At 41.0% G+C, this 14,283-nt stretch overlaps 1 protein-coding gene across 50 annotated transcripts in view; it reads left to right on the forward strand.

The window, feature by feature from the left end:
• The window catches only part of C2CD5 (C2 calcium dependent domain containing 5), a 106,681-nt gene that overhangs the window by 52,805 nt on the left and 39,593 nt on the right, over positions 1-14,283 (forward strand). The gene's annotated exons all lie outside the window — the stretch shown is intronic.

Here is a 14,283-nt window from a genome sequence, read left to right on the forward strand (position 1 = left end):
ACATGTCATACATCTAATATTGGTTGAGTTTGAATCAAGTGGATCATATTCCTTTGGCCAGATATTATTGCTGGCTTGAGCATCTGGGGAAGTTAGGCAAAGCACTGTCAAGATTAGTTGAGGAAATAGAGTTTGATCATGTGGATCTTAATTTTTGAATGTCCTTCTCAGAAGAAGACTCTTTCACAGTGTGCAAGATACAGACTAGAGAATTGTTGGCAGTTTTTTCTTATCTTGACTTATTACAATAAGATAATAATTCCAAGCAAATCACTTTCATAGACTTAGATCTTCAGATTCATAGGACTGAATAAAATTAGTTTTAAGATAATACCCCTCCCTCATATAGAGGAAATGTGTCTGGGTGTACTGTGGCAGAGGGGACTTCTGTTTGTAATCATGTTGAGCACCTTGCACATTATTTGCCAGTGTCTTTAGTATACTGAACCAAGAGAGAATTTTTGCTTATGTGTTATCATCCAGTGCCTTAGTAAGTCACCTTAGACTATATTCATAGAATTCATGTGTGTTAGTCATATAAGAGCTCTGCTTGTAGTGAATCCGAGGAAATTGTGAAGCCATTTTGTGAAAAATAACTTTTTAGCTGACTTTTTTGCTCCTGTTTAGCTTCCATGATTTTATTGTGGTAATCTGTGGCTAAATAACAAGGGCATATTCACTCATTTGTCCCAACTAGAGTAGATACATTTGATCAGTTTGGCTTACATAGTGTAGATATAATAAGTTCCCTCATTATAGCAGCTTTACTGCTGTAAATATAATAAGTTCCATTTATTCAATGGATAGTGTAGATATAATAAGTTCCATTTATTCAGTGGATCTACTCTAGTTGGGACTAACTATTGGATTTCGTTCGTTCGTTTAGTCGTGTCCGACTCTTCGTGACCCCATGGACCAGAGTACGCCAGGCCCTCCTATCTTCCACTGCCTCCCGGAGTTGGGTCAGATTCATGTTGGTTGCTTCGGTGACACTGTCCAATCATCTCATCCTCTGTCATCCCCTTCTCCTCTTGCCTTCACACTTTCCCGACATTAAGATCTTTTCCAGGGAGTTCTCTCTTCTCATGAGATGGCCAAAGTATTAGAGCCTCAGCTTCAGGATCTGTCCTTCCAGTGAGTACTCAGGGTTGATTTCCTTTAGAATTGATAGGTTTGTTCTCCTTGCAGTCCAGGGGACTCTCAAGAGTCTCCTCCAGCACCACAGTTCAAAGGCATCAATTCTTCGGCGGTCTGCTTTCTTTATGGTTGAGCTTTCACTTCCATACATCACTACAGGAAAAACCATAGCTTTGACTATTCGGACTTTTGTTGGCAAGGTGATATCTCTGCTTTTTAAGATGCTGTCAAGGTTTGTCATCGCTTTCCTCCCAAGAAGCAGGCGTCTTTTAATTTCGTGGCTGCTGTCTGCAGTGATTATGGAGCCCAAGAAAGTAAAACCTGTCACTGCCTCCATATCTTCCCCTTCTATTTGCCAGGACGTGATGGGGCCAGTGGCCATGATTTTAGTTTTTTTGATATTGAGTTTCAGACCGTTTTTTGCACTCTCCTCTTTCACCCTCATTACAAGGTTCTTTAGTTCCTCCTCACTTTCTGCCATCAGAGTGGTATCATCTGCATATTGGAGGTTGTTGATATTTCTTCCGCCAGTCTTAATTCCGGCAATTCCACTCCAGTATCTTTGCCAAGAAAACCCCATGATCAGAAACAAACTATTGGATTTAGACTGAATAAATATTGCAGCTACTGTCTAGTGCTAATAGTAACAGTTCTGTGCAGAGTAGAACATGTTGCATTCTCACTTAGCATCTGAAACAGCAATAAATCTCATGGACTGTGTAATTTTTATTATGCAAATCATATTGCTGGATCGTATTGCTTTTATGAGCTCTAAAATTCTTCTAATTCATGGATTTTAAAAATAGAATAAAAATTCTTAATCATATCCAGTTAGAGAAGTTTCATAGAGCTATCTATCTGACAGTAATGGCTCCATGCAAATCAATGTTTTTTCATACTAAATCAGTTAAAAATACCTGTTCACCTCTGAATTGGTATGAGATTGGAATTGTTGGAATTGGAATTGTTTTGAGATTGCTTACAGTAGCTTGCTTTTTCCAGCTAATACTGGTAGTGACAAGCCAGTAGTATCTGATATAATGTGGTTGAACATGCTCCCTGCAGGCTATTTGACTGTTAATGAGATTAATAACTTTATAATTGAGCAATTTGTGCTTGGTTCTCATCCAGATGAACACTTGTTTAGTCTGGTTTATCATATATCTTTTAACTGGAATGTATGGCTGATCAGTATCAGTCAGCAGCCACTTTATTATGTAGATCTTGTGGTTTTGTTCATATAGGTTGAAATGAGAAAAGGCTTGAGTGAATTGGCAAGAATTATATAGCTCTAGGCAGAAATGACCAAGTAAAGATACAGCACTTGTACAACTCTTAAATGTTTTTCAGTTTCCCATGTAAGTAGATGTATATATCTTAAAAAGAACTGTAACTCCAACAGCTAACAAAGTGGTAGAATCCACTAAAAGTTCTAAATATTATGTGCTAGATTTATTTCCATTGTTCCCCCCATAATAGAAACAGAGCCCTAAGGAACACCACAGACCAGTGGCCCAGATGTCAAACAGGATTTCCCCAACACCACTTTCTGTGTTCAACCATCCAAGAAGGATTGGAACCACTATAAAACAGTACCTTCAAGCCGCATCCCAAAAAAGCACCCCTGAAGAATACTGTCGTATCAAAAGCTGCTGAGATGTCAAACAGAACCAGCAGAGACAGTTCCTGGATAGGTCATCCACCTAGGTGACCAAAGCTGTTTCAGTTCCATAGCCATTCTTGAAGCCAGACTGAAATGGATTCAGGTAATTTGCTTCATCCAGGAACCTCTGGAGGTGAGATACTACCACAGGGCTCTAAGAGCTTGGCCAAAAATGGAATATTGGAGACTGGTCAATAATTATCCAACACAGTGGGATTCAAGGAACACTTTTTTTTAGCAGTGATCTTACTAATGCCTCTTTAAAACAGTCGGATACCTTGCCTTGTTGCAAAGAGGCAGTCACCACTCCTCTAACCAATGTTCTTGCTAATTTTCAGTGCTGCTAGGTGGGGCTCCACCCCCTCTCACATGTCTCTGCCCCCCCCATGGAGTTCCGTTGCAATGAGAACCAAAGAGGCTGGAGACTATTGCTGTGGGTGCGCACAGGAGGAGGAATGCTGTGCGGAGGGGGGGAGTTGCACATGCTCATGTAGCTGCGCACTTTAGAAGGAACCTTGCCTCTAAACCTATGGTCCCCAACCTTGGGCCTCCAGATGTTCTTGGACTTCAACTCTCAGAAATCCTAGCCAGCAGAGGTGGTGGTGAAGGCTTCTGGGAGTTGCAGTCCAAGAACATCTGGAGGCCCAAGGTTGGGGACCACTGCTCTAAACCACTCAGCCAGTCCCTTTTTTACTGCTTTTATAAGCCAGGAAGGGCAAGGGTTCAACACACATACAGGGCCTTTTCCTTGCATACCTAGATGCGGTTCTTATCTTGAATTTTAGGGAAGAAAAAATTGATGGGGGAAAGCATAGGATGACACACTCTTATTATGACCTACCTGAATACAGTGGTGCCTCGCATAACGTTTTTAATTGGTTCCAAAAAAAAAAACCTTATGCGAAAAAAACTTTATGCGAAACACCATTTCCCATAGAGATGCATTGGAAACCGGTTAATCCGTTCCAATAGGCACGGATTGCCGTCCTTAAGCGAAAAAACCCATAGGAAACATCGTTAAACGATACAATGTATCCTCCATTGGAATGTATTGTAGCTGACTCAATAGGTTTCAATGGCTTTGCGAAGTCAATTTTTGCAAAATTAAGTGTGTCATAAAAGGGTCAAAAATGGTTTTAAATGCTTGGATTAGCTTCTGCACCCTCTAAAACGGATGCAAAAGTTAATTTGGCTTTGATCTGACTTTTCGTTAATTAATGGTGAATTTTTTTCCCCCAACTTTTGACAGCTGTCAAAATCTGACAGCTCCATTATTTCCTATGGGGGAAGAAAAAATTCACAAAAAATTAATGAAGACTCAGCAACTGTTCTAAATTCTTGGGTTCGTTAGAGGACCCCCTAAGTTGTGTGCAAACCTGATTTGGCTTTGATCTGAACTTTCGTTAATTTTTTGTAAATTGTTTTCTCCCCCATAGGAAAGCATGGAGCTGTCAGATTTTGACAGGTCCATTGGTTCCTATGGGCCAAAAAACAAAAATTCACAAAAAATTAACGAAACGTCAGATCAAAGCCAAATCAGGTTTGCACATGACTTAAGGGGTCCTCTAACGAATCCAAGCATTTAGAACCGTTTTGGACCCTTCTAAGACACTTTTTAAATTGAAAACAAAAAAAACGTTAAGCGAAGCAGGGGACCTAAAACCAAAAACGTTAAGCGAAGCATGGTCCCAAAAACGCTATGCGAAAATCGCCCATAGGGAAAAACGTTATACGAAGCACAATCTGCCTCTGAAAAAATAAACGTTAAGCGAAAAAAACGTTAAACGAAGCAAACGTTAAGCGAGGCACCACTGTACAGTGTATCAACAAGAAACACAAAAGAAAAGGGAAAAAAAGAAGACAAAGATGTTGTGGCATCATAAAGACTAACTGCTATGCAGTGGTGCCTCAACTTATGAACTTAATTGGTTCCGGAACTCCGGTCGTAACTTGAAATGGTTGTAAGTCGAAGCACCATTTCCCATAGGAATGCATCGAAATGCAATTAGTCCATTCCAGCCAAAGGAAAAAATCACCCCAAAAAAAAAACCCACAACACACTGTAAGACCCATTGGAAATGTGATTAATCTGTTCTGGCTGAAGGGAAAAAAGAAAAAGAAAACCAAACAAACCATGCAAGACCCATCAGAAATGCAAAAAAATCAAAGAAGAAAGCAAACAAATCATGCAAGACCCTTCGGAAATGCAAAAAAAAAAAAAGCAAAGCAGGAAGCAAACAAACCATGCAAGACCCTTCAGAAAGGCAAAAAAAGCAAAACAAAAGCAAAACAGCAAACCATGCAAGACCCATTGAAAATGGGGAAAAAGCAAAGCAGAAAACAAACAAACCCTGCAAGATCCATCAGAAATGCAAAAAAGCAAAGCAGAAAGCAAACAAACCATGCGAGACCCTTCGGAAATACAAAAAGAGCAAAGCAAAAAGCAAACAAACACCACAAGACCCATCAGAAATGGGGGGAACCCCCCTAAAAAGCAAACAAACCTTGCAAGACCCATCAGAAAACACCAAAAAGCAAACAATCCCCCCAAACCCATCATAAATGGGGAAAAAAAAACCACAAAAGCAAACTGTGAGGGTTCAGTTTTTGGGGCTGTCGGTTCTTCAAATAAAGGACGAGTCGGTTGAGGTAAATCCAACGGTTCAGTATTTATTGCAACATCAACTCCAACAGGGTTCACCCCCAAAAAGGGGTTCAAGGTTTCTTGTAAAACATTGCTTGGTTTTAACGGGGTCCATAAACCGTTTATAAAAGGGTTTGTCGTCTCTGGGTTCCAAGGTCCTGTTAACAACGGCACAGTTCCCTGCCCAGGGTCCAATTCTTCTTCCAGTGATATTAGCGGTAAAGTCTCTTCATCCCCACTCCACTCACCCCAGGACGACCCGTCTCCTCCTTCAATTCCCCAGGGGCCGGGTAACCCCCCAACTTCCTCAATTCGGCTATATGCCATTGCTTTTTCCTTTCCAGCTCTCGGGCTACAGCTTCCCTTTCTTCCCGGAGCTTCCTTCTCCACTCCTTGGCCTCTGTCTCGCCCCAGTAAGAAGGACGAGGCTTCAGCCCAAGCTGACGGCATTTCTCTGCCTCTTCATGGGGGACGCGGACCTGCTCCCACTTGTGGGTCCAGGGATCCTCCATCCAGATCCACTCCCATCCCCCCGGTATCTCCGCCTGCTTCCCTCTTATATCTCCCACCGCCGCCTCAATCTCCTCCCTCCGTCTTCCCGCCAAAGATTCCCCGGGTTCCGGGGTAAGGGTTAACCCTTTCAGAGTCGCCTCCAAATCTCCCGTATCTACCCCCTTATTTAAGGTAAGGGGTTCGGCGACCTCTTGTTCCCAATCTGGGGTCTCCACGCCTTTCTCTTCCCGACGCGTTGGGGACGGAGGTGGGGATGTTTGGGTGTGAAGGGTTCTCTTCGTGAGCGACGGCACTCCCACTAAGGCCTCCATTTTGGGGGCCTCACACAAACATACTCCACAAGACCCATCTGAAATTGGGGGGGGGGGAACCAAAAAACAAACAAACCCCGCAAGACCTTTCGGAAATGGGGGGGGGGAAAGAAATCAAATAACAAACAAACCCAGAAAATCTCATCACAGCATAGAAACATAATCCCACCACCCAGCCCAAAACTACACTGCAAAACCTACCCAGAACAGTTTTCAAAAAGCAGAAAGCAGCACCGTACCTTACCGGGCAGTCCGAAGCCTCCTCCGATCACACTCACTCTAACCATTGGGGTGAAAGAGCTACAAAGAAGCAGCCTCTTCGCCACCTACGGTTAGCAATTTGAATTCCCTACCTTTTCCCCCTGCCTTTTTCTGGTTGTAACTCGAAGCTCCGGCCGCAATTCGAAGCAAAATTTTGCGGCCGGAGCTCGAAATGGTCATATGTCGGGATGTTTGTAAGTCGTGGCACCATTGTTTTTTAATGTGAGTTTTCATGCAGCAAGTCCACTTCTTCAGCCTTAAGTACGAGGCTTAAGAATGAGACTATGCGGCAAAGCATTTGTACATGGCTCTAAGATAACAAGACAGATGTGGTGGATAGATTCCAGTTGTGGCATTTCACATCTAGCAATGATTTGAGATTCCTGCTTGGTATACAATTCTTTTCTTTCGAAGCTGGTTCTGTAAACCAATAATAATTAGGGGCTAAAGGAACCACAGGCTGTGGAATGCCTAGTCCTGCTATTCAATGGGAAAACTACATCAGACCTTTTCAAATGCCTCGTTGTATAAGAATCTTCAGGCATGTAGAGTACCAAAAGACTGCAGAGTTTCTAAGTCATTATGATTTATTTGATAATGCAGTGTTAAAATGCCATCCTTAGGAAGTTGCTGTTTCAAGATGAGTAAGTCTCAGTGTACTCGTTGTTCTTGTTATGTGCTGTCAAATTGTATCCAATTTATGGCAACCGTAATAGGATTTTCAGTGTGTATGAGATATTTTAGGAATGCTTTTACTAGTGCCACACCCCTGTGAGTTACCATGGCCAAGTGGGGATTGAATCCGGGGCAACTGAATTGTAGTTCATCACTCTATCCACTTCTATTATTTTGAATATGTATGTTCTTTTATATAATAAAAGGCAGTCACTGTGAATAAAAAATTATAAACTCAAATTTCCACAATTAAAAGTATCATTTTAGTTTTCTCAGCTTAAGGGGAGGTTGGAATCTTATTTCCTGGTTAAAAGAAAATCCCTAAAAATTAACAAATAGGAATAAGATCAATGTTTTTGTTGTTTTTCCCCTATTAAATCTTCATGTGAAGGAAAGAAGAGAAGGCAAACCAATCCGAACATCAAATGATCTTAGAGAGACCCAAGTACTGGCAATAATGCTATTGTTTTCTCTTTGCATTTTTGGTTTTGACAGCATGGAGAGATGCATCTGCTGTTTTAATGCTGTTTGAAATTTAAGTAGACTGCAGTTCTAATCATCGTTATTAGAAAGCTGCAATAAATAATTAGGTTAATTCCTGAGATAACCTCTTTCTAGTTGGAGAACTAGCGTGCGGCTTCTGGAGAAACTCCACTGCCTTGTGCTTGGATGAGCCTACAGAAGGTCATCATAGTTAGAGCTTTTATAAAAGCAATAGTTTGTCAATTATACACCACTAGCAACAAGAGTTTGCTATCCTTGAACAGCTTACCAGTTTGTAAGACTTATGTCAGAACTGACTGGCAATTTTTTTGATATATATATATTTAGAGATTTAGATCCAAATTTTGTCTTTAAAGTTTTAAGGCTACCCTTGCTAATAAACTCACTGAAATAGATTTTTTGCTAGAAAAGCTTGTGACTGAGTGCTCTGTATGCTTGCCTTTTGCTTTCACCTAGACTCCAGGGCCATTACTTTCTGTAACCATTTCAGTGAGCTGCCATAGTTTTCAGTCTGTACTGTCACTTGATCCAAGCATGCGCCAAAATTCCCACTGTTTCTGGCTCCTGTCTGCTGAATCTGCTTTGCAAACCCTTAGTTCTTTAAGCTTCTGCTTCAGCCTGGAAGAAATCAAGTGGCACCTTTTTGGAGAGTGCTGGGCACATGCCATCTTGCTGCTCCCCCTCAATCCCCCGATTGTTTATGTACTTCCTTAGCTTTACTTCAGTGTTTAAATGCTATGATGGCATCCCCATGTGAAGTTGTGTCGCTCATGTGTCAAAAAAAGGGCTGCTTGTGAATATGTCAGAAAAAAATATAGAATGCTCCACATTGCACTGCATTCCAGTGTTATGTATGAACTCTTCTTGCCATGTTGTTGTGTCTTGATTTTTATTAAAGTCATTTTTATCTTTTAACATGCAAAGGTAAGTTTGTGTATATATTGTGTGTATATGCAATGCATTTGGTATATATGCAGAGTTCTTGTAATCTTCAGAAAGATAAAGCTAAAATTGAATAAAGCCTGGACTGTCACAGAAGAGGAAAGATGAATTAACATAAAAGCATATTCAAAAGTAATGGGGCAAGGTTTCATTATAAAGTTTAATCCTTTTGGATGTGGTTGTTTGAATACAGAGAAGCTGTTCTTGCTCCCCATATCAATTAGGTGATCCTTGAGGTTTTTCCTCCTAATGAGTTAGCTAGATTCTTGATAGAATATTAATTTCTGTATGACAGGATATCTCATGGCATCTGACCATAATCCCATGGTATTTTCTGGCTTTTCACATCTATGGCTTTTAACCACTGTGTGTATATGGCTGAATGACCTTGAAGTCTCTTGTCTGATAGCCCCAAACACTACTGTGAAGTATGATGAGCATTTTGAGAATGCTGTAAGAAAATGATAGATTTGATTGGATGTGCATAAGCATTTATCACCCGAAAAGAAACAGGTGTAAGAGATGTCTTGTTACGAAAATTTGTGAGCTATACAACACAAGTTCTTGTTGAAAATTGTGCTGAATATTCACGTTGGGACTCTTCAGAATTATTGTGGCTCTTCTTCAGCACTTCCTTTTTACTGTTTTCAATTTGTTTTAATGTGAGAGATGTCTTTCTTATATAGCAAGGCTTTTAAAAATTTTTGTCTTGTATGTCTGTTCACTGCCAGCACTTCTACCATATTCTTTCATGTAACATCTTGCCCTGTCTTTCCCCAATCTCCTTTTTTACATTGAGCAATGCGTTCCACGATGAGGTGATGGTTGTGTTTGAAGAGGCCTCTGGTTCTGGATGGTTGATATTCAGAATTTGAGAATACAGTAAGACCCCCATATCTGTGGGATCAGTATCTGCAGTTCCACTTACCTATGGTCTAAAAATATATATTTTTTTAAATCCAGAAAAAAACTTTTCAGATATATTACCAGAACTGGCCACAAGAGAAAATCAGAGACTGTGCTATGAATACTGGCGCCCTCTAGTGACCAGTTCTGGTAATGTATGTGAAAATCATTTTTTCCGGGCTTTTTCATTTTTCTTTCAGTCTCTGTCTATCTGCCAGGCAGCCTGCCTCCCTCCCTAGCTACCTGCTTGCCTAATGTGTTTACTATTATTCACGGTTTTCAGCAGAACCAATCTCCATCAGATACGGAGGTCCTACCGTAATGAATGCACTGTTTTCTTAGCATGAAACATATCGTCCCAGCATTATCATATTTTATTCCCTCTTTTTTAAAAAAAGACTTTATGCTCCCTTTCCACTAAAAATCTTTCGTATCACCCTTGCTTTTGTAAGATTTCTTTTTAGCCTCCACTTTCAGTAATGTATAAGGAATTCTTAAATTTATTTTATTTTTATTTTTTATTTTATTTAATTTATATGCTGCCCACTCTACCCAGAGGTCTCTGGGCGGCTTACAATAATTAAAATTCAATTTTAAAAATAAAATGATTAAAATACAATTAAAATACAATTAAAATTGCCATCATCAGGACCCACAGTTGATGTTATTTCACTTAAAAGCCTTCTGTAACAGGAAGGTTTTGACCTGGCGCCGACATCTTAGTGATGCTCCCTGTGCTGCTTGATTTTACAATACTTCTGAAAATGTTCTCTGGTTCCAAAATGGACTTAATGAGTGGTATATGTCGCTGCTGCAGGATAACAGTGAAAAGATGTGAGGAACTCACCAAGCAGTCATCAGATGTTTGAGAATCAAGCCACCAGAGTATGATAAGTCTAGGCACACTCTGGGCTGTTTTTCCTGCTACATTTTCTTCTGGGGTATACCAGTTCCACCAGGAATAGACCACAAATGATCTGCAGATCAGTCCCTTTAACAAACAAACAGACAAGCAAAAAACCCATAGTTATTTAGCCAAAGCAATGTGTGGGGGACTCGTTGTTTTAGAGGAAATCCATTCCCCCTGGAGTTGGGAGGAAGCTCCCGACAAATTCTCTTTTTAAATTTCATTAAATAAATTATTTAAATTTTATGTTTTGGCTCGGAGGATGGTGCAAAATTTGCCTTTGTAAGCTGCATGATTCCAGCATATAAATTTTGGATGTCCGTAAATTTTCCCCTCTCAGACTTCATGCATGCCTAGAAAGGCAATTGAGTAAGTTAATTTTCTATTAGAGGTGACTGACTGCAGCCCTGGACACCTGCACTTTGCATCTTGAGTTGTTTTTTACAGGCAAAGACCATGCTATTAAAAACATTGAAAAGAGAAGGTGAACACTGAGATAACTCCAACCTTCCAAGACAATTTCTTCCTGAGATAATCTCTCACTCATGAACTACTGTTCCGTGGGAGCAATAGAAGGCTACACAAACCAGGGAAAGGGCTTTTGGATTGTTATTTTTCCCTCCCAGATTTAGATACAGCTGGGTTGGAGAGTCTTAGAATACACCTGCAGCTGACATGACTAATAATAAAAAATAGTAGATCCTATAAGCCCTACAATTTCTAGCATCACGATTTTGTAGCCCTGGAATGTTATCTGCAGTTTTCATGTTGCCTGCCTCTGAATCAGAAAACCTTCAACTCAGGCACCTCTAATAGAAAGTTATGAGCTTATTCATTTTCTAATTGCAGATAAGAAAGACGGCAAAAATAGCTTCATCAAAGTAGTCATGGGTTGTAAGCATGTTTCTCTACCTTTGGTCCATCCTGACAGGAAAGGATCAAGGTGGGTAGGATGCTTGTTGTGGGTATGTACTACATATAGTGCATAGTGTAGGTCTCCATATTTTTCAGAAATTATCAACCAGAATTCCCTATGCCAGTAAAATGTGTTGTTTGCTTTACTGGCATAGTGCAACAAAATATAATGTAACATTAGTGTGACAGGGATTTTACTAGAATTCTATATGATACTTGGCGTTTGAGATGCAGTTTAACAGGCAGGAGTGCAGATGGAATAGATTACACTGTTTTGTGAAGCAGTTGCACAAGATGTCTCAGAATAACAACGAAGAGGTTTCAGCCTTGGGCTGATTTTGAAAATATGCAGGTAGTAGCATAGTGGGTCTCCAGTAGGTTCAGGACAAGACATTGTTGGATACAGACTATAGTCATGAAACTCATAAATGCTTCGTCTGTTTTGTGCCGGACTCGTCTACAGTTTTGTTGTGAAAAGGCCCTAAAGGCCCTTATGGAGTTTTAGCAGTAACATTAGCAAGTCCTGTTCTTAAACATACTTTTCTTAGTGAGAATGTGCCTGATTTTCAGGCACATGGGAGTCCATAATGACTGGCTTTTTAAAAGTCATCCCTCCCCAGTATTGTTCCTAGTACAGTGGTGCCTCGCATAGCGACGTTAATCCGTTCCGGATTAACCTTCGCTATGTGAAAACTTCGTTAAACGGAAAGTAAAAAGCCAAATCGGCTGAAAACTCACTGTTTAGCGAAGTTTCCTGGGTCCGGCAGCCATTTTCGCGCCCTCAGTAAGCGAGGGGAGGGTGCGAAAACGCTGCGCGCGGCCATTTCGGGGCTTCCGGCGGCCATTTTGGAACCGCCAAACAGCTGATCCGCGGCGTCGCAAAGCGAAGATCGGTAAGCGAAACGCTTACCGATCTTCGCTATGCGAGTTTCGCCCATTGGGGCCGACGCGATGCCTCCGCATTAGCAATCCCGGAAAAGGGATTGCTATGCGGATTCGTCGCCATACGAGGCGCTCGTTATGCGAGGCACCACTGTACATTTAGTTGTAATAAATCCAAAATTCTAGTTCTAGTACCTTATCAGGAGAAAGGCAGCCTATAAATAAGATAAATTTAAAATAAATAAATCTCATTAGTTGGATATACCATTACTATTGGTGTTCATTGGGATCAGTTACTTTCTAGCAAGTTTTAAACAGCTTAGCTTGTAAATTTGAAATTCGAACATCATTTTTATTCAGCAGGGTTGACCTTCACTGTAGCTGCTTTTTTGATGGTTATCAACAAAATTGTTCTTTAAAGGGAATTTTATACTTTCTAATATACTTATTAGTATAAGAAATGTTAGGCAGTACAGTTATTCACTGCATAATTAAATAACTCAATAGTTTTACTTGCAGTTGAAGAGGACAATAGTAATAAAAACAGCTAGATGCAACAATGTACAGTATAAAGCACAAGACATGAAATCAAAGAAGTAACTTAAGCTTGTGGAAGGTTTTTGTAGTTGTGATAGGTCTTGTCAGTATTTCTATATTTTTGTAACACCTATGTTTTTTTAAAAAAATTGTGCTAAATTTGATTTTTAGTTCCGATTAGAGAAGACTCAGTGAATCAGTGGGACTTATATCAGTATTGACTGAACAAGTTACATATATTCATTGGGCTTCCTTTAGCTAGGACTAACAATTAAATTCAGCCCTATTATCATGTCACAGTGTGAATATCTAGTTCCACATTTCTTTGTATCCTGACCATGAGCTTTTTAAAAAAGAATGCCCAAAGAGTGAGTAAGAGAAAAATTACGCTGTTTGTCTAATTTAATAGTCAACCTTGTGATTATAAATGTATTTGTAGCAGGGCAAGAGGTAGAATCTTAACTGTAGATACTACAGATGTATTTCAGAGTCAAGGATCCTGTAGGTATATATGATTATAGGTAGGAGAAGGTTGAGCATTTTAAGTACAGTAACCATGTTGGCCTGTTTTGGGTAAAGTTTATAACCAACAAAAGTTGATGAACGTCTGCGTTCTCTGAAAATTAAAAGGGGGAAAATGAACTAACATCTTTTGCTTCATGTTAGCATGCTTTTGTTTCATGTTTGTTTTGCATTAGAGATGGGCACAAACTGCAGTTTGGCCCAGTTTGGCTCTGCTCACACACAAGTGTTGTACCCCCCTCTCTGCGTGCTTATCTATTCCATTGGTGATGCACCCTTCCCTCTCTGCCTCCCTAGCGTCACTGCCCACTCACTGTTTGCAGTGCACACTTTCCTCCTCTGTTTCCTCTGGTAAGGTAAAGGTTCCCCTTGACAATTTTGTCCAGTCGTGTTCGACTCTAGGGGGCGGTGCTGATCCCCGTTTCCAAGCCATAGAGCCAGCGTTTGTCCAAAGACAATCTTCCGTGCTCACATGGCCAGTGCGACTTAGACACGAACGCTGTTGCCTTCCCACCGAGGTGGTCCCTATTTATCTACTTGCATTTGCATGCTTTCAAACCGCTAGGTTGGCGGGAGCTGGGACAAGCAACGGACACTCACTCCATTGTGTGGATTCGATCTTACAACTGCTGGTCTTCTGACCCTGCAGCACAGGCTTCTGCGGTTTAGCCCGCAGCGCCACCACGTCCCTGCTTCCTCTGGTAGCTGCTCACAAAAGGCAGCACTGCAGGCTTCCTTGCCCCACCTTGTCTAAGTGGGTGGCTGCTGGAGGAGGCAGGGGAGGAAAGTGCTCACTGCTAATAATGAATGGGCAGTCATGCTGGGGAGGCAGGCAGGGAAGCGCACATTGCCTGGGGAATAGGGGCGTGCACAGAGGAGGCAGGAGTATCCTGTGCCCGTGCAATACCTGTCCGAGTGCGGAGCCAAACTGGGTTGAACCGCAGAACTGTGGTTCTTGCCCATC

This window comes from Pogona vitticeps, chromosome 5 (genome assembly GCF_051106095.1).
Source record: "Pogona vitticeps strain Pit_001003342236 chromosome 5, PviZW2.1, whole genome shotgun sequence".
NCBI lineage: Eukaryota > Metazoa > Chordata > Lepidosauria > Squamata > Agamidae > Pogona > Pogona vitticeps.